At 32.2% G+C, this 23,137-nt stretch overlaps 1 protein-coding gene and 1 pseudogene across 2 annotated transcripts in view; one reads left to right on the top strand and one right to left on the bottom strand.

The window, feature by feature from the left end:
• Positions 1-23,137, bottom strand: part of ZNF804A (zinc finger protein 804A) — a gene marked incomplete at both ends in the record, with an annotated part of 309,256 nt that overhangs the window by 234,586 nt on the left and 51,533 nt on the right. The gene's annotated exons all lie outside the window — the stretch shown is intronic.
• LOC308630487 (protein yippee-like 5) lies at positions 15,068-15,617 on the top strand (annotated as a pseudogene). The gene has a single exon. The product of its transcript is annotated as a protein yippee-like 5 (transcript).

Here is a 23,137-nt window from a genome sequence, read left to right as displayed (position 1 = left end):
CCGGGCCACACGCATGCCAGGCGAGCGCACTACCGCTTGAGCCACATCCCCAGCCCCATCTAAGTCATACTTTATATGTCCATTAATCTCTCTTCTAAACTATGAATGAAAGGGAAATAATCTCATTCTAGATTACAGACAGGAAACTGAGCAAAGAGGAAAAAAATACTTATCTAATAATGTTAATTTTAGATATTTTTCTTTTTTCTGATGTATTTTTTATTCTTTTTAGTTGTTCATAATACCAGGAGATACCTGATCTAATCCAAAAAGCATGCAACACAACCCAATACAGTACCCAGCACTCCCTGCCACCGCTCCCCTCCCTCTCTCCACCATTCCCCTTTAACCCATTTACAGTTTACTGTCTCCTCCTTTTATTTATGGTGTTCTGTTCTCTTTCTTCATTTTCAAGTCTATACACATTACAGAAGTACGTGTTGTAGTATTTTTGAAAACTACACTGTTTCTATTATGCTTGAAGATTACTATCCAAAGGCTGGGGATGTGGCTGAAGCAGTAGCACGCTTGCCTGGCATGCGTGTGGCCCGGGTTCATCTTCAGCACCACATACAAAGAAGTTGTGTCCATTGAAAACTAAAAAATAAATATTAAATTCCCTCTCTCTCTCTCTCTCTCTCTCTCTCTCTCTCTCTCTCTCTCTCTCTTTAAAAAAAAAAAGAAGGTTACTATGCTATGGCAAGATACAATTTAAGCCAATTAATTATAGAAAGTAATAGATAATAAAATATAGAAATATTAAATTTTGACAATATATTATTTTACCACACTTTTAGGTTTAAACTGTTGCCCTGAGATGAAAAATATAGAGAAATTAAGGAAACACACCAATCATAATAAATTATTTTAAACCTTCAAGTTCATAACAAAAACATTATGTGACAGCTGAGAAGAGCAGAATTTAAACTCTCAAGTATCTTCCTTGCATTTAAACAAAACAAAATCAGATCTGACACGAATAAATCAGTAAAACTACAATCCTGTCACTAGAAGGTAAGATATTTTGTGTTGGTGTGAGTAACATAAACTGTCAAAGTAAAACTATTGATTTTAAAATAGACTTTGTCACCTTATTACCTATTTTGCTGTAACATTTTAGTGCAATGCATTTACTTTTTTTTAAAGTATGTATTTGGAAGTAGTGGCAGAAATCCAGTTTATCCTAATAAAGTTATTTATTTTCCTCCAAATTGTGAAGTTATCTTTAGAGTTTTCCCTTTATCCATTTTTCTTTGGCAATCTGTTTTAAAGGTAGTAAAGCATAAAGCAGTAAAAGAAGCAATAATAGAGCAAGAGACACACAAAGTGATACTTAATGGATTGTTAGCTCATGAAGGCAATTCACATGCTGTAGCAAAATGAGTTCTATGCACAAATATAATCAATACTTATTGTAGCATCTTTCCTGCTACATGCAATTTATCAGTAAACAGGATCTGTCACATCTCATAGGCCTTGGAAAGCTAGTTGCTCTCATGAACAATACTTATTCTGCAAGGATTTCATCACAGATGAATCTAATTTAACCCACTATGCCCCAGAATCTCATAAATAGAACACCTATAAAAAGAAATTTAGCAACAAAATTGTGACTATTTACAACCATGTCCACCTGCCACATATATAGGATACGTAAAATCTTAAGCAATGAAGTTAACTTTTCATTATTTTTGTTTCCAACAAAGTTAACTTTGTTGTTCAATATTTTAATGGGAATTACACAAAATGATTTAAAATGCATTTGAGAATTGAATAAAAAAATTATCTTCTTTGTTTTATAATTTCCAACTTTCTTTTCCTTCGTCTTTCCCTCCCTATTTCTTTTGTATGCTTTTTTTCCTCCTTCCTCATTCATTCACTCCTCCTTTTTGCCTTCTTCTTTTCTTTCCTCTTTATTTTCTCTTTGACTTCCTTGTTTTCCTTTCTACATTTTTCCTTTTTTCGTATAATTAAATTTAATGAATACCTATAGAAAGTTTTCATCTGACAAGTTACTACAGCTGCCTTTAATGTTATTTTTAAAAGTAGCATCCTTATTCATACAAAACTAGAACAGAACTGACATTTAAGGAATAAATATAATAAACTATAATGCTTAAATTTGTAGCCATAATCTAGAATTCAGAAATTTTATGATTAATAATATATTGATATTATATGAAAATTTTATCATAAAATTAATAAAATAATTAATATATATTCATATTTTATAATATTATCACAAAATATATCCATAGAATTGGTGATCGATGTTTCTATGATCTATGTGTATCTGGGTGCAGGTCTATAATCAACAATTTTAAATAATATCTTTTAGGATTTAGAGCACAGTGTAATCGCAGCAAGCAAATATGGAAATAACTTTAAGAGTTGCTAATTGATGAGCTATCTCTTTGCAAGATCTCTCCAGTTTCTTCACTCTGATTTCAGATTCATGGTCCAATTCATCTGTGATTTCTCACACTAATTTGTTATTCTGTTTCTGCATCTATTAGGATCATAGCATGTGAAATACTCTATGGAACAAGCACGAATTTAACAAAACTGCCTACATTTATCTTCATACTTTGACACTTCTCATGTTATTCAAGAACTCCAGTCACATCACTGAGTCTGTCTTTAGTGATATTAGCTTAATTTTCATTCTTGTAAGTAACTTTTGGATAATTGGAATGCATTTTTCATCACTTATCACAGGTGCAGTATCTTGTTTGCTGCACCTGGCTTTACTGAGCTCCATAGGGGTTCAGAGAATGTAAATACAAATCCACCAGGCAAAGCAGAAGAGACTTCAGAAAGAAAAGAGAAATGCAGACACACACACACACACACACACATACACACACAAACACACACACAACTAAGATGCATCTATAACTGGAATCCTAAAATACAATAAGAACAATTAAAATTGAAAAAAGATAATCAATAGCTGCCATTCTGATTGGAGTGAGATAAAATTTTAGAGTAGTTTTGATTTGCATTTCTCCAATTGTTAGTGATAATGAACATTTTTTTCATATATTTGTTGATAGATTGTATATCATCTTCTGAATAGTGTCTGTTCGGATCCTTGGCCCATTTATTGACTGGATTATTATTATCATTATTTTGGTGTTTAGCTTTTTGAGTTCTTTATATACCCTAGAGATTAGTGCTTTATCTAATGTGTGAGGGTTAAAAATTTGCTCCCAAGATGTAGGCTCTCTATTCACCTCACAGATTGTTTCTTTTGCTGAGAAGAAACTTTTTAGTTTGAATCTAAAAGAGAATGGCATTTGCAGGTAAATGGATGGAGTTAGAGAGGATAATGCTAAGTGAAGTTAGCCAATCTCAAAAAAAAAAAAAAAACATAGGTTTTCTCTGATATAAGGAAGCTGATTCATAGTGGGGTAAGGCGGGGGAGCATGGGATGAATAGAGGAACTCTAGATAGGGCAGAGGGGTGGGAAGGGAAAGGTTAGGGGCATGGGGTTAGCAATGATGGTGGAAGGTGATGGACATTATTATCCAAAGTACATGTATGAAGACAGAAATTGGTGTGAATATACTTTGTATACAACCAGAGATACAAAAAAATTTGTGCCCTATATGTGTAATATGAATTGTTATGTATTCTGCTGTCACATATAAATTTTAAAAATTAATAATAAATAAAATAAAAAGATAACCAATAAAAAGACAATAAATATGTCTACTCTGGAAGACACTGAAGTGTAATATTAAATGGCTTATAAGTAAATCTATCAATGTGTGTTCTTCCACACAAATAAGGAAAATTTGAATTATACTTAACAGTTTATAAATTAATATGTGAAAATTTAATAATTAGTATATAAAACATGAAATCACTTTAGTAACTCACTACGCAACCATTAAGGATATTACAAGATATCCTACATTTATGCTCATACTTCTGCTTTTCTCCTGTCATTTCAGGACTTCCATACCAACCCTATAATATCTAAGACTACCATAGTCAAAACAGGAATTAGAGAAATAAAATACAGAATAATACCCACAATACAGGGTACATGAATAAAGGAATAAACTATGAAAATGTGTGAGCATTGGAGTTAAGTAGACAAACTATAGTATAAGCCTTAACAGAATTTAAAAAAAAAAATGAAAGAAGCAAGAGAGAAGTCCTTCTATTAAAAAAATAGTTAAGAATTTTCTAGAAATATAAGTAGAGTATTTTGAATGCAACACCATGTACTGGGAAGGAAAATTAAAACGACCTAACCATTGAATGCATTCAGCTGATCATACATACATTCTGAAATGAAAAAAAATATATATATAATGCTAGAAGATAGAAAGTGTGTATTTATTTAGAAAGAAATATCAATTATGCTGAGAATAGACTACTCTTGCCATAGAGACAATGCCAGAAAATTATGCAGTAAAATCTTTAAAATGCTTCACGAAACTAAATATTAAGGTATAATTTTAATCTCTACTGTCTTTAATTTTATAATTAATTATAAATATAATTAATTATATATAATTAATTTTATAATTTTAAGCTCTACTGTCTTTCAAAAATTAGTGGAAAATAAATAAGTTTCCATGTGAACACACAGTAGACTAGTCTGAAAATGACAAACCATCACTAAAATAATTAACAAAGAATCTAACAGCACAAAGATAGATCAAGAAAACATATTGTGGGGATAAAAAGTACTTATATTTGTCACAGAAATGTAACACAAATATAACAGTAACACAAATTGATTTGTCCTAAAAATCTCAAAACTACTTTAGGCAATAATAAATCATTCTGAGTGTGACTGACTCTCTGTGTGTTACTGTACATCCATGATTCATTAAGAAGTCAGGTTCCTTCTCTGTAACTTATGACTAGTGTGATAATTACCTGTATAACAGTCTCCATAAAATTTTTGTGTTAAATTACAAAATATAGTTTCCATGTTTAGAACAATTTCTGACACTCTGTAATAATTTTAAAAACAATCCCATATATTCCACTTGTTGAAGAAGCATCCATTTCCACTGGAAACATGGATTAGAATGCATTACCAACTTTACACAAGATTGCTTTACTATATATTTGCTTTTTGATCTTTAAGAATCATGTCTAGTTTCATTGATAAATATCCTAATATATGGAACCAGCAGTAGGAACAAAGTCATCTAAGAAGACCATAGATACAGTTTTAAGACAATTAATATGAATTTAAAATCTTGTTATAGAAGAGTTTGAAAATAATTCTATTATTGAGTTTATTAATCTACTCAGTTATTCTGTGGCTGATTGTTAGCCATTTCCAATATTTCAGTGCTGATAATGGAAATAAAAGAATGACAAAGAAGGAAGTTATGATATATTAGAATTCTTTTTGTCAGTCTTCCTGGTTCTATATAGTTTATCTTAAGAACTCTACATTATTAATGTGATTCCATAGGAAGGAAACTGAAGCTCAGAAAAGGAACTACTACCAGAAAGAGGTAGAATATGATTTGAAATGTTGTCTAGTTTTTTTTAGAAGCCACAATCAAGAAAAGAAAAATATAGACACTTCAACAGCAAATAATTCTACAATCTGAAAGAATTCCATTTTCTATGAAACATTTTATGTACTTGCTAACTAATAAAGACCCAGCACCTCATCTAGCTGCATTTTAATAAACATAGTAATGGTTATTTAACTTGTAGTTACTCCATCATAATTATTTTTCCATGAATTGTTTTATAGTTTAGTTTATGTTTCATAATCCTTTTTGTTCATAAAATACAGGAAGAGGCTAATGTGGCTATATAATTTTCTGCAACCAAAGGAGGAAAAACTGAGCAAGGTACGTATATGCCATAAACCAGACACGGGGCTCAGCATCTCTTTAGCAAAACAGATGAGGCAATGGTGTCTCTTAGGTGTTCCACTTACCCAGAAAGACAAGTCAATGGCAAATCCATAATCTAGTCTCAAAACCAATTAATTCTAGGGCAAAATTACTTACAATATTAGTAAATTAAATTCTCAAATTACATTAATGTTGGTATGTTATGTCCTCGAGTTTGTAGATAAATTATTGTTCTCCCTTGGTGTTTTTGATAATGAACTTAGGAAGGACATTTGACCTTTGGTTGGTACTCTACACTCTTGGTCATTTTAGTGAAGAAGTATAACTTTCCAAAGAGCTGTTAAAATAACTATATTTACTTTCCTCAAGGATCCACAATAGAATATCTCGTGATTTTTCAAATGTGAGTATCTCATGTTGCTTCTAGCAACTAAATTTCCTGCCAAGGTTTTACTGTGATGAAAAAGAAAATCATAGATTTCTTTTAAAAATTGGTGGGTGGAGGGAAATAATAATGTTATTTCATTTATATAATCAACTAAAGGGTTAGTGTTCCATTTTGGTGAAGTGGTAAAGAAGAAAAAATAAGCAAAAGGTCATTTTATTGTCTTCATAACTTTTTATAATAATAGAAAATAACAAGTCTACTGAGATGTTTCTGGATCTTACAGATGTTTTGATTATTAATCTTTTTAAATTTATGTCTGAGATAACTAAAAGACCTTTATTTTTTTAAAGCTGAATCTGTTGCTTTTTAAATAAAAGTTGAACTAGATAATACTAAAAATGAGTTGACATTCCCAGAAAGCACATTGCTTCAAAAATTAGTATTGGTTGTAGAATGCTTGATCTCTTGATATTATGAAAGATTTAAAAATAAGTTAAAGACATTTTTATTTTAAAAAATTGGTTGGATACATTATGCAATAGCTCTTTAAAAATGTTAAAGAATTTTCACATGAAACATTTAATTTTACCCTCCTCACTAGAATTTTCTGATATGTGAATTAACATATGAATCACATATACAAAAGACAAATAAATTGAGATTTAATTGTTTTTGCTACCTTGATCAAGTTACAGATGAAATCTTAAAAAGCTTATTTAATTCACATAAATGGTTGATATTGATTCAAATAACTATTCCTGTTTTTCTATTTGTATATAAATAGTTGATGGTCAGCTTTATTATGCGATCCTCCTAAAGGGCAAATTTCCACTGTGTGATGCATTTATATACTCCTTTTGTTTCTAGATCAGTATGTTCTACATAGTAGAACCCAAAATTTCACATGAAATAAATCATTATATGCCAATATATGTGTAGTGAGCTTTACACAACATAAAATTTAATGTACTGACTAACCAGGTCAAAAGAAGAATGCTATTTTTTTAAACTATGAATTACTCAATAATGTTTCACAAGTGTTGAATGTCCATTAAGTAGATGAAATAAAGTTACAGAATGTTAATAAAAGTCTGTATGCCATATCTAAAAAACAGTCAAGAAAACTTTAGAATGTGTTTTAACAAGTAAAGACAATTTTAATGGATGAATAATAATAGTAAAAAATAACTAAGTTAATAAGCAACACTTATTAAAAATACAATATATAGTACTAAGATTCAAATTACAGTTAAACTTTCAATTTCCCACCCTGATATCATGTATTTTATGGTAAATACATTTGCAAAAGAGTTTAAATTGCTCTTTGGATTATTTGCCTTTCTATATCTTCAACGTTATAAACATGCGAAAGGTAAATGCATTTTCTTTATAACTAAAACCAAAATTCATATGTAGTTAACAAAAATTATGTTCCATGAAATTATTGTGTAGGACTATTTTCTAGATGGCCAGTTTTCTGCAATTCAATTTTTGTAGCAATGTGTTTTGTAAACAAACACTTTGCTCAGTTAAGATACCCTAAAAATTAAATTCTGATATTGATGCAAAGAGAATTATGACTACATTCCCCATGCACATGCACAAAATGATAAGACTACTGTAAATGCAAAATTAATGTCTTAAGTTAATTTGCCTCCCTCACCTCTACCTAATTAGCAAAAATTAAACTTTATGCTAATCTGCACGAGAAGGCATATACAATTTGGAAACTGATAATTTTTGCTGATCATGAGAAAACATATTCATACAGTGATGTAAATACAAAATTACCACAAAATCATTTTAGCAGTATTTAAAAGTATTACACGTTATGATTACAATAGAGAGTGTAAGGAAATATTTTATCTTGGTTATTCATTATTTTTATTTGCACATGTTGTTTCTAATGAATCTTAGTAGCTAAAGATTTAGAATACATGGATTTTGAATCTGGTGTAATCCATTAGCATGATGGACACATATGATATACTTCTTAGTAAATTTTATGTGCTTTGAAATGAACCTGTCTTCCTAGCTTCTGATATATTGTGACACTAGTTAAAAGAACTATTTGGAGGAAATCAACTGATATAAAGTATTAAATCGCTAATAAAATCTATATTTGCATTGAATTATGTTTACTCATGCACTAAAATTGGTCTATGTATGATTTTAATTGGATAAAGGAAACAATTGAAAATAAACAGTATGCTGTTTCAAATGTACACATTCCCTTGGGAAAATAATCACAGTAGGCAGGATTTTGGCCCCTGTGATTTCCATTTCTTGGTATTACTCCCATGCTTATGTTACATGGCAAAGTGAGGTTGCAGATATAACTAATTATACCCATCTATTAAAAATAGCAAAATTATTATGGATTATCTGGGTGTTAACAGTGTAATTCCATGATGCAAAGTGAAATTTCATATATACAAGGGAGAGGCAAAATAGAAAGTGAAAGAAATGTGATAGAGGGAGAAATCAGAGAAATTCATAGCACAGGAGGGAATCATCCACATTGCTTTATCTGGTTTGAAAATGGAGATTGGACATCTGAGAAACAAATACAAGAATACAAGTCAGCTCTCAGAGCAGAGAGTGGCCCCTGGAGCACTGTCAACAAGGAAATAAGGATCTCAATCCTACTGACTCAAAGAATCTAAATCAGTGAACAACTTGAAAATGCTTGCAAGCAGATTTTTCAATCTCAAATTCTCCAGCTAAGAGATGAGCACTTCTGATTGACTCTGGTTCTGTGAGACACTGAAGAGAGAATATAGCCATGCAGCATGAGAATGTGGAACTATGGAAATTGTGTAATAAATGAGAATCACTTCAAGTTGCCAAATGTATATGTGTACAGTAAGAGAAAACTAATATAGTAACTCAAGTCAATATCCCCAAATCCATCTTTGAGTTCTTTCTATTGGTGAGCTGTTTAGGTCAAGAGAGTGAATTTCTTTTTCTTCAAAGAAACTTGAGATGGAAGTACAGAGTTATCGTATTCCACACAAGAGGTAGATTCCTATGCATTATAGTTTCCTCATAGTAAGCTTTGTGAGCATAAAATATTACATAAAAGTAGCAAGCATAAAATGAAAATAAACTGAACATTTAATGTTATTCATGCAAAATAATAAAAAAGAAATATTTTAGATATTTTTCTTTGTGCTGAAAGTAAGTTTGTTATTTAAAATCAGTCAATATAAAGGAATATTAGAGGATTAAAAGTATGAGTAATGGATTGGGAATAAGTTTATCAATCTTCCAAACAATTTCAGATCAGAATTATTATTTAAATTTATATTTAGAGGGCTGAGGTTGTGGCTCAGTGGTAGAGTGTTCATCAACCATTTGTGAGGCTCTGGGTTCAATCCTCAGCACCACATAAAAATAAATAAATAAATATTGAAGGTATTATGTCCCAATACAACTAAAAAATAAAAAAAATTTAAAATTACATTTAGAAATAGAAATACTATTTAGATTCACTTGCCATATAACTGTCAATTTGCTTGTATTTTAATTGATTTACTTAGGCTTTATGAATCATTGAATATTTTAAAAATTCAAACACCAATAGAAATATTGTTATTCATCTCTGATTTATTTTATTAGCATTTTTTCAAACCTAAATGAACATCCTCAAAAATGAGGTAGACAAGAGAAATAAAACATGCCCTACACAAAGATCTTTAAATATGTTCCTTGAGACAAAATATATCTTCAAATTTGTCAAACTGCTTTGTGACTTCTATAGCTATTTCTAAATCTTCTAGAAAAAGTTTTCTTGGCAATGTCTTACACATTCTCTAGTTCCATATGTATTCTCTGTATTTTGAAGATTGTTGAATTAAGCAGTGAAGGATACTGAGATTAATGCCTCCCAGATAAAACACCCTTTCATCTCCATTTTACAGTGTGTGTTGTCTATCTAAGGCAGAGAACAAAGGAATGGTAACATGTATGCATTTGCCACCTGACAAAGAAATGCATGCATCAAAATACCCTTGGAGTTGTGCCTTAATCACTGATCTTCATTCAAACTCAATGTAGTTTCCAGTTAACAAGTAATATTTTATATTCAATACATGTGAAGTATTAATCGTACATCTCTATATGAATATATATGCACATATATACTTTTAATATATATATATATTCATATATTATGTACATACACACACACACACACACACACACACACACACACACACATATTCTCTTTTTCCACTAAGATCTGAGAAAGATTCAAAGAAAAGCTTGGGGTTTTGAGAGTTCATTAAAAAAAAACAGATTCAAGCCAGAAGATAAACAGTAATTTTCCTTACCTAATGTCTGAGTTTCATTCATTTCATTCATTATTTTTTTTCAAAAACAACATTCTGATGCTTTGTTTTCTACCAGTTTAATTATGATATGCTTTAAATGAGGACAGCCATCACTGTGTTGTGTCTACTGTGTGGTAGAGTCATCATGACAAGATGTTGGAGGACATAAGGCAGACAGCAATCCCTAACTTTACCTGGTATTAAAAGATACCTCATATGTGCCTCACCTAGGTTGTAGCATCAAAAATAACATTGAATATGGGCAACTGTTACTATTTAGTTTAAAAGATATTGCAAGTAGTCTGAACTCATGAAAGATGATTTGTTCCTATTTTCATTAGAAAAGAGCTGGGAGGCTATACTACAAAGAGGGGGAGTGAAAATAAAGACATATATAGGTAAAGAAGTGTAGGCAGACTAATAAAGATGGAATGTATCCCTACATTCTCAGGATCCAGGTACTTTTTCCTGAAAACAATTGGATTTAATGCCTTGTCCTTCCAAATATACTTATTTTGAACCTCATTTTAGCAAGATCCTATTTTTTGACATCTATTTTAATAAACATGTCTAATAAAGTATATCAGTATTTTAATCTATTTGAGTAACCTTCACCATTTTAAGAAAAGCCTCCAACCAGAGTTTTGAGACTCATGTGATAAATACATTACCAATGGTTGGTATCAAAAGAAGAAAGGAAACACATTAAATCTAAAAACACCTACAATCTTATTCAGGATCTGAAAATGTTTTGAGAATAAACAGCACACACCCCAAAAATAAACCCTGAACATAAAATGTGATCTTTGGGCTAGGGTTGTGGCTCAGCAATAAAATAAATAAATAAATAAATAAAGGTATTGTGTCCAATTACAACTAAAAAATAAATATTAAAAAATGTAACTTGTTATTGAAATCAAAATCACACAAAACAAAGGGAAGGAAAGCACAAAAAAAGTACAATTTGGAACCACTGAGATATAGGTAGATAATAGATCATAATTACATACACAGATGATACATAGAGATGGTATATTAGAACAAATACTACATCAATGTTAAATACTTACAATGTGTTCATTTACAGATACTTCTCTGAATGATCACAATGTTTGAGATAGATATTATAATATTTAAGGATGAGCTGGGTGCGGTGGAAGCAGCCTGTAATCTCAGCGGCTGGGGAGGCTGAGACAGGAAGATTGCAAGTTCAAAGCAAGCCTCAGCAAAAGTGAGGTTCTAAGCAATCCAGTGAGACCCTGTCTCTAAATAAAATAAAAAATAGGGCCGGGGATGTGACTCAGTGACTCAGTGGTTGAGTGCTCCTGAGTTCAATCCCCAGTGCCAAAAATAAGTAAATAAATAAGGATGAAGTATATGAAGTTTTCTTCAAATGGTTCTGCCCATAAACACATAGAGATTATATATATAATATATATATATATATATATATATATATATATATATATATATATATATATATATTTTATACTATATATTCATTAATATTTTCCTACCTTTGTTCAAATTCTCTCAAAATATTAATGACTGGATGATCTAGGTTAAGGTATGTGGAAGTCTCTTGTATTAGTCATGTAACTTTATTGGTAACTTCAAAGCTTTTCAAAATAAAACTTGAGGAAATGAATAAAATATATAATAGACAAATTTTCTATGTGTATCATTCTAAATAGTTGTCATAATGTTTTTAAATGTTATAGTATTAAAAATGAATTGAAACAATTATGAATTAAATGTTTTCCCATGTATGTTTTTCCCCCAGTGGGTTTGGTACTAGTTTACAGAGAAGTTATTCACTTCTGTATGTTGATTTCCTATGCTGCTACTTTTCTGGTAGAGTTTCATGGGTCTTCTAAGTAGAGAAACATATCATTTGCAAACATAGATAATTTGACTCCTCTTTTTACTTGTATACCTTCAATTTCTTTTACTTGTATACCTTTAATTTCTTTCTCATGACTAATTTCTCTGGCTAAAATTTCAAGAATTATATTAAATAAGAATGGTGAGTAGATATTCTGGTCTTGTTTCTTATTTTAAGGAAAATGCTTTAAGCATTCCTCATTCAGTATGAATATTGGCTTGGTTTGTCACATGGCTTTATCATATTGAGATAAGTTTTTTTCATCAGTGTTTTAGCAGAAATATGTAGTGAGTTATGTCACTTTTCTATGGAGATGGTCATCTGACTTTTATTCTTAATTATATTTATGTGATGAATTGCATGTATTGATTTGCAAATGTTGAACCAACTTGCATTCCTGGAATGTAACCAAGTTGATTATGTTGTGAAATCTTCTTAATATATTTTTAAATGTAGATTATTAATATTTTATTAAGAACGTTTACATTTATGTTCATCAGAGGTATTGGCCCGTGATTATCTTTCTTTTCTTTCTTTCTTTTTTCTTTCATGTTGTCCTTCCCTAGTGGTGATATCAAAGTAATGTTGGTTTCACAGAATGAATTTGGAAGGGTTCCTTCCCTTAATTCTTTGGTATAGTTCAAGAATTGCCATGTTGTTAGAGTCTGTAAACAAGTCAAGATGGCGCCTGCCATTTTGCAGAGGGAGTGGTTTGTGAAGTAAAGCCAGCGAGCCAGTAAGTGTGCAGATTCCTTATTGGTTGACTGCTGTATCTAGTTTATGTTAATTAAGATAAGCTGTGTGTAATGTATATATACCCCTCCGGTCCTACAATAAATGGCTCCTACTCCTGCTGTATCAATGTACACAAGTTGTTCGTCACCCCCCACCCCCCTTATTTTGCTGCAGCCGGACTGCGGCACCATGTATGTCTTCTTGAAAAGCTGTTAAAATTCAGCAGTGTGGGGCATTAGTCCTGAGTCTCTCTTTTGCTGGGAGCCTTTTGTTGTTGTTATTGTTGTTACTGATTCAACAAACTTATTGTTTGTTTATTGGTCTATTCAGACATGTTATGTACTCAGGGTTTAGTTTTAATAGGTTGTATTGCGTCTACTTTATCCATTTCTTCTACATTTTCTGATTTGTTAGGGTATAGTTGTCCAAAATAGCCTTCAAGTATCCTTTGAGATATTTGATTCTGTGACATTAGTTATAATGTCTTTTTCATGTCTGATTCCATTTAATTGGATCTTCTCTCCTTTTTCCCTCATAGACCAGCTAAGACTTTGTTGATAATTTTTCATTTTTTCAGAATGCCAATTCTACTTTATTTATTTGTACTTTATTTATTTTTGCTCTAATCATCATTATTTCTTTCCTTCTACTAATTCGGAGTTTGGTTGGTTCATGATTTTCTAGGCCCTCCAGTTGCATCATTGTTACTTATTTAAAAATCTTTCCTTTTTTATGTGAGTGTGTATTGCTATGAATTTACCTCCTAGTGCAGTTTTTTTCTGTAGCCTTAAGTTTTCATATTATGGTCTTCCATTTTCACTTGATGGATTTTTTTAAGTTTCTCTTTTGATTTCTGCAATAATCCATTTACTTTCAAAAGTGGGTTACTCAGTCTCCCTGTATTTGTATAATATATAAAATATTTTTGTCTCTATTTCCTGTTTCAATTTCTAATTTTGTTTCAATATGGTCAGAAAACATACAATATATGGTTGATTTTTTATCTGTCACACTTATTTTATGGTCCAGTAGATGGTATATTAAAGAGAATCTATATGTTGAAGAAAGGAATATATGTATACTCTGCATTGACAAAATGTTCTATAAAATGCATGTGAAGTTCATTTGATCTGTAGTATAGTTTAACTCTGACTTTTTTTTTTTTTGGTCTAGATTATGTGTTCATTGATAAAAGTTGGGTACTGAAGTAGGTCACTATTAATATATTTCAGCCTATCACTTCCTGTAGATTTAATAGCATTTTCTTTATAACATTGGGTTCTCTAATATTATTCCCATATAAGTTTTAAGTATATGGGAATAATATTAATAATTATATATTCTTATTGAATTGATTCCTTGAGTAATATATAGTAAACATTGTCTTTTCTTACATTTTTGCCTTGAAATTCATTTTGTCTGATATAAGTCTAGCTATCCTCATTTCCTTGAAGTCTCCATTTGCATGGAACATATTCTCTCCATTGTTTTATTTTCAGTAAATTAATTCAGTAAAGCTTCAGGACACAAATCAGTATACACAAAAATTAGTAATTTTTTATACTAGTAGTAAACTCTCTGAGAAATCAATAATAAAAGTCATTGAATCATAATGACAATACTATACTAAAATATCTTAGAATAAATTTAACCAAGAAAGCAAAATAAATCTACAATGAAAATTACAAATGCCTCTAAAATGATAAAATAAATTGAAAACACATATAAATAACAGAAAGACCTCCTATGTTCATGAATCAGAATAATTAATATTTTTAAATGTCCACTCTACCTGAAGGAATTCATAGAATGAATGTAGTCCTCATCAAAATAACAATGACATTATTCACAGATTAGAATAAATAACCCTAAAATTCACATGGAAGTAAAGGATCCCAAATACCAAAACAATCTGGAGCAAAAAGAGCACAAAGTTGGAAGAATTCCAACACCTGATTTCAAGATTAGATACTACAGTTCCATCCCAGCTGAAGAGCAAAGAGCTGCTGGCAGCGTAAATCTCACCAACAATTCAGGGGTTTTTAGAACTTTGGCTATCAAAATAGGCAGAATTTTCCGAGATCATATTGTTGGTACCCTCTCTGTTTTCTTGTACAAACCGTAACACAATCTTGACTAACCGCTCAGAACTCATCTTCACTTGGTTCACAGGCGCCATGGGTAGAATGTTTCTTTTTAACAAGGTAGTTAACCTACAGTACAGTGAAGTTCAAGATCGGGTCAGGCTTAATGGGCGACACATGATTTGTAATGTGATCTGCAAAAACTGCAAGAGCAAACTCGGATGGATCTATGAGTTTGCTGCTGAAGACAGCCAGAATTATAAGAAAGGCCATGTGATCCTGGAATGTGTTCTAGTTCCAGAGATTGAGAGCTTTGAGGAGAAGGTACCCTCTGATAACTCTTGAAGAAAAATAGATAAATCCATCTGTTCTCAGGTCCCCTTCACTGAAAACAAAAATCTACTTACACACACTGTCTTCTTAGCATCAGAGTGGGATTCCTGAACTGCAGAACAGAGGTTGTGAGAATGTTAAGTTGGAACGAACCTTCCTTCCTTCCTTCCTTCCTTCCTTCCTTCCTTCCTTCCTTCCTTCCTTCCTTCCTATTTTGTATTTTCCATCCAACAACAGTGTGTAGAGAGAATACTATGCAGTTGCTTTTAGTTTTTTCCTCCTGTGTTTACATCTTGAGGCTGAAGAGTCTCTGCAGCTATATGGTGGGCTATGTGGAGAAAAAAATATGGGCTATTAGAGTTGAAAACATGTGTTTTCTGTAAATTTTAATGGAGCATATATCAAGAGCATGTTTTTAAAACTTATTTGGGTTTCGTTTTAAAACTTTTTTTTTTTTTTAGACTCAGTGATTTCACTTGATTTGCTGGCTTCAGAGATGCGAAATCTAAGCTCAGCATTAAAGGCTCGGGGTTAGCCTGGCTTGTTCTGGCCCATGTGTTGGAGATGAACCCTAGCACCAGAAGCCATTCTTCCTTGTCAGTCTTGACCTGAAGATGTCACCATTCCTACTCACTTGTCACCACATAACTCGTGTTGATTGGAAACATTTTCTGAAATGAGGCAGAACTGATGGGTTGTCTTTTTCCATGTAACTTAAGCATAGTGATATAAATAAAATAATAGTTGGGGGGAGGGAAGATGCACTACAGAATCACAGTCACCAAAACAGCATGATACTGCCATAAAAGCATACACAAATCCATAGAACAGATTAGAGATACCATAAATAAATAAACACACTTAGAGTCATGATTGTCAAGAAAGGTATTAAAAACAAACTCTGAGGAAAAGATAGCTTCTTAAATAAATGGAACACTGAATATGCACATATAGAAAATTTAAATTGGATTTTACCTCCCACTCTACAAAAATCAATTCAAATTCGATCAACACCTAAAAGTAGGACTTAAAATTACAAGAATACTAGAAAGAAGCATGGAAAACACTTCAAAATATTGGTAGAAGCAATTATTTTCATATGACCATAAAATCACAGGAAATAAAAGCAAAATTAGACAAATGGGATTACATCAAACTAAGAAGCTTTAACAAATCAGAGAAAAAATATCAACAGAATGATGAGACAACCTAGAGCATAAGAGAAAATATTTGACAATATTTGATTATTGTCACAAAAAAATAACAAAAGAGTTTCACTAATTTATCATTTGGTGTATTAAAAGAAATAATGATGTACAGAAAGTTATCCAGACTTACAACTGGAATTTGATAAATTTTAAAAATCAATAACAATAAGCAATGAATAATTCTGTAATCATGGTTTGGCTCTAAAAATGATAACAATTATAGATAAACACTGTCATTAAAAAGCATTTTTAATGTTTGTTTCACAATGAAATCTAGATGCTAAGCAGAAAAGGCTATACATATACCCTGAGGACTGAATACTTTCTGTGGATATTTAAACATTCTCTTTATATAATTTGAATAGCCAAACAAAAAGGGAAATTTATTATGCATCATAGAGTGAAACAAAGATTTGATAGTTTCTAATAATTCCAAGCAATGCCATACACTGCATATCACATTTTCAAACACACCATCTTAAAACCTTAGCTTCTATGTCAAGTATAAAATGAATATAGCAACATGTCCTTTCAGAACACGTAACAGGTGATGTTACTATTTCTGCTTTGGAAGAGCAACAGAACCAAACATTCAACTCAGAGTGATAGGTTCCCTAGATTTTCAGAATGATTTCAAAAAAGTACCACAATCATACATTTAAGCAAAAATATCCTCATTAAAATGCTTGAAGCACATAGGAGTTAACTAATGGTTTATTATCTAACTGAAAGTTCTCCAGGGTTCTGCCTCAAGAATGAATTATTAAATGTGTTCAGTTCCTAAATTTTTAGTATTTGTTTTAAATAAGTATACAACAGAGTTAATTTTTAATATTTTTTAAATTTTATTGTATTTTTTCATTTGTTCTAATTAGTTATACATGACAGTAGAATATACTTTGATACATTATACATAAATGAAGTATAATTTATCATTCTTCTGGTTGTACATGAAGTAGAATCATACTGGTCTTGTAGTCACATATGTACACAAGGTAATAATGTCAGATTCATTCGATTTTCCTTCTTACCTCCATATCCCCTCCCTTCCTTTCACTCCCTTCTACTTAATCCAAAGTAACTCTATCCTTCCCTAGCCCCCCCACTACTTTATTGTGAATTAGCCTCTGCACTTCCGAGAAAACATTTGGCCTTTAGTTTTATGGGATTGGCTTATTTTGCTTAGCATGATATTTGCAGTTCCATCCATTTTCTGGAAAATGCCATAATTTCATTCTTATTTAGGCTGAGTAATAGTTCATTGTGTTTATATACCACCTTTTCTTTATCCATTCATCTTTCAAGTAATTTCAAATTACATGCAGGACTACAGAAGAGAGTTAAAACATACTGGTTGAACAATGGTTTCAACATAATATGATTAGTTAGAACACCTAATAAGTATATTTCATAAATAAACAATAATTTTGTTCCATCTTTCATTTAAAATTAAATAGCTGCTTTTACTTGTTGTCTACTGATTCATTCTACACTTGAATGGAAGATTTAACTGATTTTTAATAGAGGACATAGGATCCCTTGCATACATGTGGAAGAAATTCTACCATATAAATATTACTCAAAAGAGTAATCAAAGTGATAGCTCTAAAAATCATGCTAAGGTGATACCAGTTTAAACTCAGTATCTATTAACAACTTGCTAGATTCAGGTGCCTCTATTTACCCACTCTTTAACAAGAATTCAAGGTGTCTTAAGAGGCTTTTTCTGGACAGCTCAGGTGTAACAATTATTCTTGTGTATTACACATTTTATGTTTGTATCTTTTACTTGTGTTTGAGAACACAAGTAGGTTGGTTGTTCTTTCTAGGACATTTGGCATGTTGTAAGAGATTAATAGAAGATTATTTAAAATAGAATAATTGTGTTTGGGACTTAGTCCGTTCACTAAGTTTGTAGTATGGGGACAGAAAGGAGAAAAGAGTTATTGTAAAATTTTCATCAAATATTGAAAGAGTGGAAAAACCTGTGGACTTGTTTTGTTTCTATAAAGTTTAATAAGACAAATGTATGATTGATTATAGGTAGATAGATCTTTATCTAACATTTCTCAATATCTTTAAAAACAACTTTTAGAAATCATATAGAACAGATTAGATAAAGAATGCCTATTTTCAAGCAAGGACATTTATATTCTGACTATGTAAATTTGGAAATAATTTACCTATTTGCCACATGTAGACTAAATGTAGAATGAATTAAAAAATTTCTAAAACAAATTGAATTTACAAGTCAACAAAGAAATTGACCTAATCACCCTCACCCCTCCCATTTACTTTTGTTTTTATTTTTTGTGGTACTGGTGATCAAACCCAAGAACATTATGCTTCTTTTTTTTATTGATTATTTAAAGCATTACATAGCTCATGATATATCATCTTTCATACATTTGACTCAGATTGTGTTTTGAACTCCCATTTTCACCCCAAATACAGATTGCATAATCACATCTGTTACATATTCACATTTTTACATAATGCCATATTAGTGACTGTTGTATTCTGCTACCTTTCCTATCACCTACTATCCCCCCTCCCCTCCCCTCCCCTCCCCTCCCCTCCCCTCCCATCTTCCCTCTCTACCTCCCCTGCTGTTGTTCAATTCTCTCCCTTTTTTCCCCTCCCCCATGCCCCTCATAACCTCTTATAATTTTATGTATCATTGAAGGTCTCCTACCATTTCCATATGCTTTCCCTTCTCTCTCCGTTTCTCTCCCCCCATTCGTCTTTGTTTACTGTAGTCTTTTCCTCATGCTCTTCCTTCCTGTTCTGTTCTTAGTTGTTCTCTTTATATCAAAGCACACATTTGGCATTTGTTTTTTAGGGCTTGGCTAGCTTCGCTTAGCATAATCTGCTCTAATGCCATCCATTTCCCTGCAAATTCTATGATTTTGTCATTTCTTAGTGCTGCATAATACTCCATTGTGTATAGATGCCACTTTTTTATCCATTCATCTATTGAGGGGCATCTAGGTTGGTTCCACAGTCTAGCTATTGTGAATTGTGCCGCTATAATCATTGATGCAGCCGTATCCCTATAGTGCGCTCTTTTAAGGTCCTCAGGGAATAGTCCGAGAAGGGCGATAGCTGGGTCAAATGGTGGATCCATTCCCAGCTTTCCCAGGAATCTCCATACTGCTTTCCAAATTGGCCTCACCATTTTGCAGCCCCACCAGCAGTGTACAAGTGTACCCTTTTCCCCACATCCCCGCCAACACTTATTGTTGTTTGACTTCATAATGGCTGCCAATCTTACTGGAGTGAGATGGTATCTTAGGGTGGTTTTGATTTGCATTTCTCTGATTGCTAGAGATGGTGAGCAGTTTTTCATGTACTTGTTGATTGATTGTATGTCCTCCTCTGAGAAGTGTCTTTTCAGGTCCTTGGCCCATTTGTTGATTGGGTTATTTGTTATCTTATTGTTGGTACAGAATAGAGGACACAGAGACTAATCCACAAAGTTACAACTATCTTATATTTGATAAAGGGGCTAAAAGCATGCAATGGAGGAAGGATAGCATCTTCAACAAATGGTGCTGGGAAAATTGTAAATCCATATGCAACAAAATGAAATTGAATCCCTTTCTCTCGCCATCCACAAAAATTAACTCAAAATGGATCAGGGAGCTAGATATCAAATCAGAGACACTGCGTCTGATAGAAGAAAAAGTTGGCTACGATCTACATATTGTGGGGTCGGGCTCCAAATTCCTTAATAGGACACCCATAGCCCAAGAGTTAATAACAAGAATAAACAAATGGGACTTACTTAAACTAAAATTTTTTTTTCTCAGCAAGAGAAACAATAAAAGAGGTAAATAGAGAGCCTACATCCTGGGAACAAATTTTTACCCCCCACACCTCAGATAGAGCCCTAATATCCAGAATGTACAAAGAACTTAAAAAATTAAACAATAAGATAACAAATAACATTATGCTTCTAAGAGACATTCTCAGTCCTGTTTTTATATTGAGATGGGATCTCACTAAGTTGTGGAAACTGGGCTTGAACTTGCTATTCTTCTGCCTCAGCCTCCTGAGTCACTGGGATTACATGTGTATGACATCATACCTCACTGACCTACTCATTTTTAAAGATTATGAAGTGAATACATTTTCTCCTGCTCATTTCTGTTCCTGGAATGACATTACAACTGCAAATTACTAATTAAGCACTTGGTAACCTGGAGGTGTTTCTTTATGTACTTTCTATGTGTTATCTATTCATTCAGTTTTATGCCCAACTACATTTATGTGTAATATGATGATTAAATGCTAAAAGGTGGTAATGTTAAGCTGTATGTATGTAAAGAATATATATTTTTTCACAGGTTATCAAGGAAGACACCTTACAGCCAGCCATTCCTGGGTTTTGTTATTATATCACCTCCTAATTTATAATTTTGCTTTCAGAAATTTATATACAAACACACATATATGCCTTGATGGATATATTTAAAATCTCAATAAACTGAGAATAATAAGATTCATATTACAATAAGATTTATATCATAATGTATTTTATAAAGTCTCCAACCATATAGTAGTTGTTTGATAAATGTCAAATATTATTATTATTATTGATATTAGTACTGAGAAAAACATATACAAATGAAGAATGGCTAAACCCTATAAGACAATAGGATTCTAAATGTAATCTCTGCAACAGCCAGTCCAGCAAGCCATACCTCCAGCTCTGCAACAATCAGCCCTCTATATGCAGGGCTGAATCAATGATTGCCAATTTCCTTAGGTTTTGCCTTTGTTTCCAACTCAGGAGAAACCAGGAAAAGCCAAATACTCTCCCCAAGGAACCATAGTTTCTTAATTTGAACCTATCGGTTCCTATGTGTTTAGCAGTATTGGTATTATCAGATCATTACTTTATCTCATTCTTTTGGGATGGTTTGTGTTATACTATCTGGAGTACATTTGTTTTGGGGGAGTGCTGGAAATTGAACCAAAGGACTCGCTCAAGCTGCACAAGCACTTACTACACCCTGCATCCCCAGCCCCAAGTGTCATGCTGTATGGCTGTCTGAAAGTGCTGATTTTCATAAGGAAATGTCTAAGAATTCAAGCAAAGAACCTCTGCATCTGCTTTCTAGGCTTTCAGAGAGAAACTAGTTTGAGGTTCTTATAGGACCAGTGTCCATTCAGATGAATTTTGCTGTAGATCACTCATAATACATATATTCTCCTCTCCTCACTTTCCTCTCCTTGCCTCACCCCTCACCTTGCCTCTCTTCCTGCCCTGAAATTTAGGTTTCAATCCTTAGAGAGCATTAACTCTTACTTTTCAACTTCTAGGAAATACAGATTGTCGGGTTTGCTCTTGGACAGAGTTAGATGCCAGGTTAGTGAGCCAGTTTATGAAGTGCACAAGCATTAATTTCAACCAACCATTGTCAGTTCTTACAGAGCAAATCTAAACTTTCTTCACCTATTTGGTCTAAGTCTCTTCACAAAAGATACAATTCATTTGGGTCTGTGTGACCTAGAAATGGTACACATTGTTAGAAATCTCAGGTGGTAAATCCTGTATTACAAAAAGCCAAATGAAGGGGCTGGGGATGTGGCTCAAGCGGTAGCGCGCTCGCCTGGCATGTGTGCGGCCTGGGTTCGATCCTCAGCACCACATACAAACAAAAAAGATGTTGTGTCCGCCGAAAACTAAAAAATAAATATTAAAATTCTCTCTCTCTCTCTCATCTATCTCTTTAAAAAAAAAAAGCCAAATGAAGTTACCCTCAAAGGGATCTCCAGAATCACTCCCTCCTAGTGAAAGAATGAAGGAAAGAAGGGAGGAAGGGGTGCAAAGTCTATTAACAGAAATGGCTTAAACATTTACAATAAAAAACAAATGAATCAAATTCAATCACATATGGAAAGAAAGTATGAAACTTATGAAGACTTTCAGGGTAGATTAAAAAATGCTTTTCAATGGCATTCAGGAATTAATGGTCTCAATGTTTAATGTCAGCTTCTCATCTTATTTTTTAAATGAACTCAAACCTGAAATCAGAGATCTGATTAGAAAATGAAAATTAGAATGAGAATCTGTTTCTTTACCTCAGCTACAACACTTTACAGAATATTTTGAAAGGATTCTATAAAAGCAGAACAAGACCCCTAATAAATTTATATTCCTTCCCCCAATAGATCATCCAGGACACGGATAGATAATGAAGACTGAAGGGACACTGAATAAAAGACATCATCCTATATCAATAAAACAAAGATAAAAATGGAGAGAAATGTCTCAATTTGAATGGTAAGCATGTTTTGAGAAAAGAAAACAAATGC

The sequence above is a fragment of the Spermophilus citellus genome (genome assembly GCF_964194105.1).
Source record: "Spermophilus citellus genome assembly, chromosome: 11".
In the NCBI taxonomy this organism is placed as follows: domain Eukaryota; kingdom Metazoa; phylum Chordata; class Mammalia; order Rodentia; family Sciuridae; genus Spermophilus; species Spermophilus citellus.
This window is presented reverse-complemented; position numbering and strand designations above follow the sequence as displayed.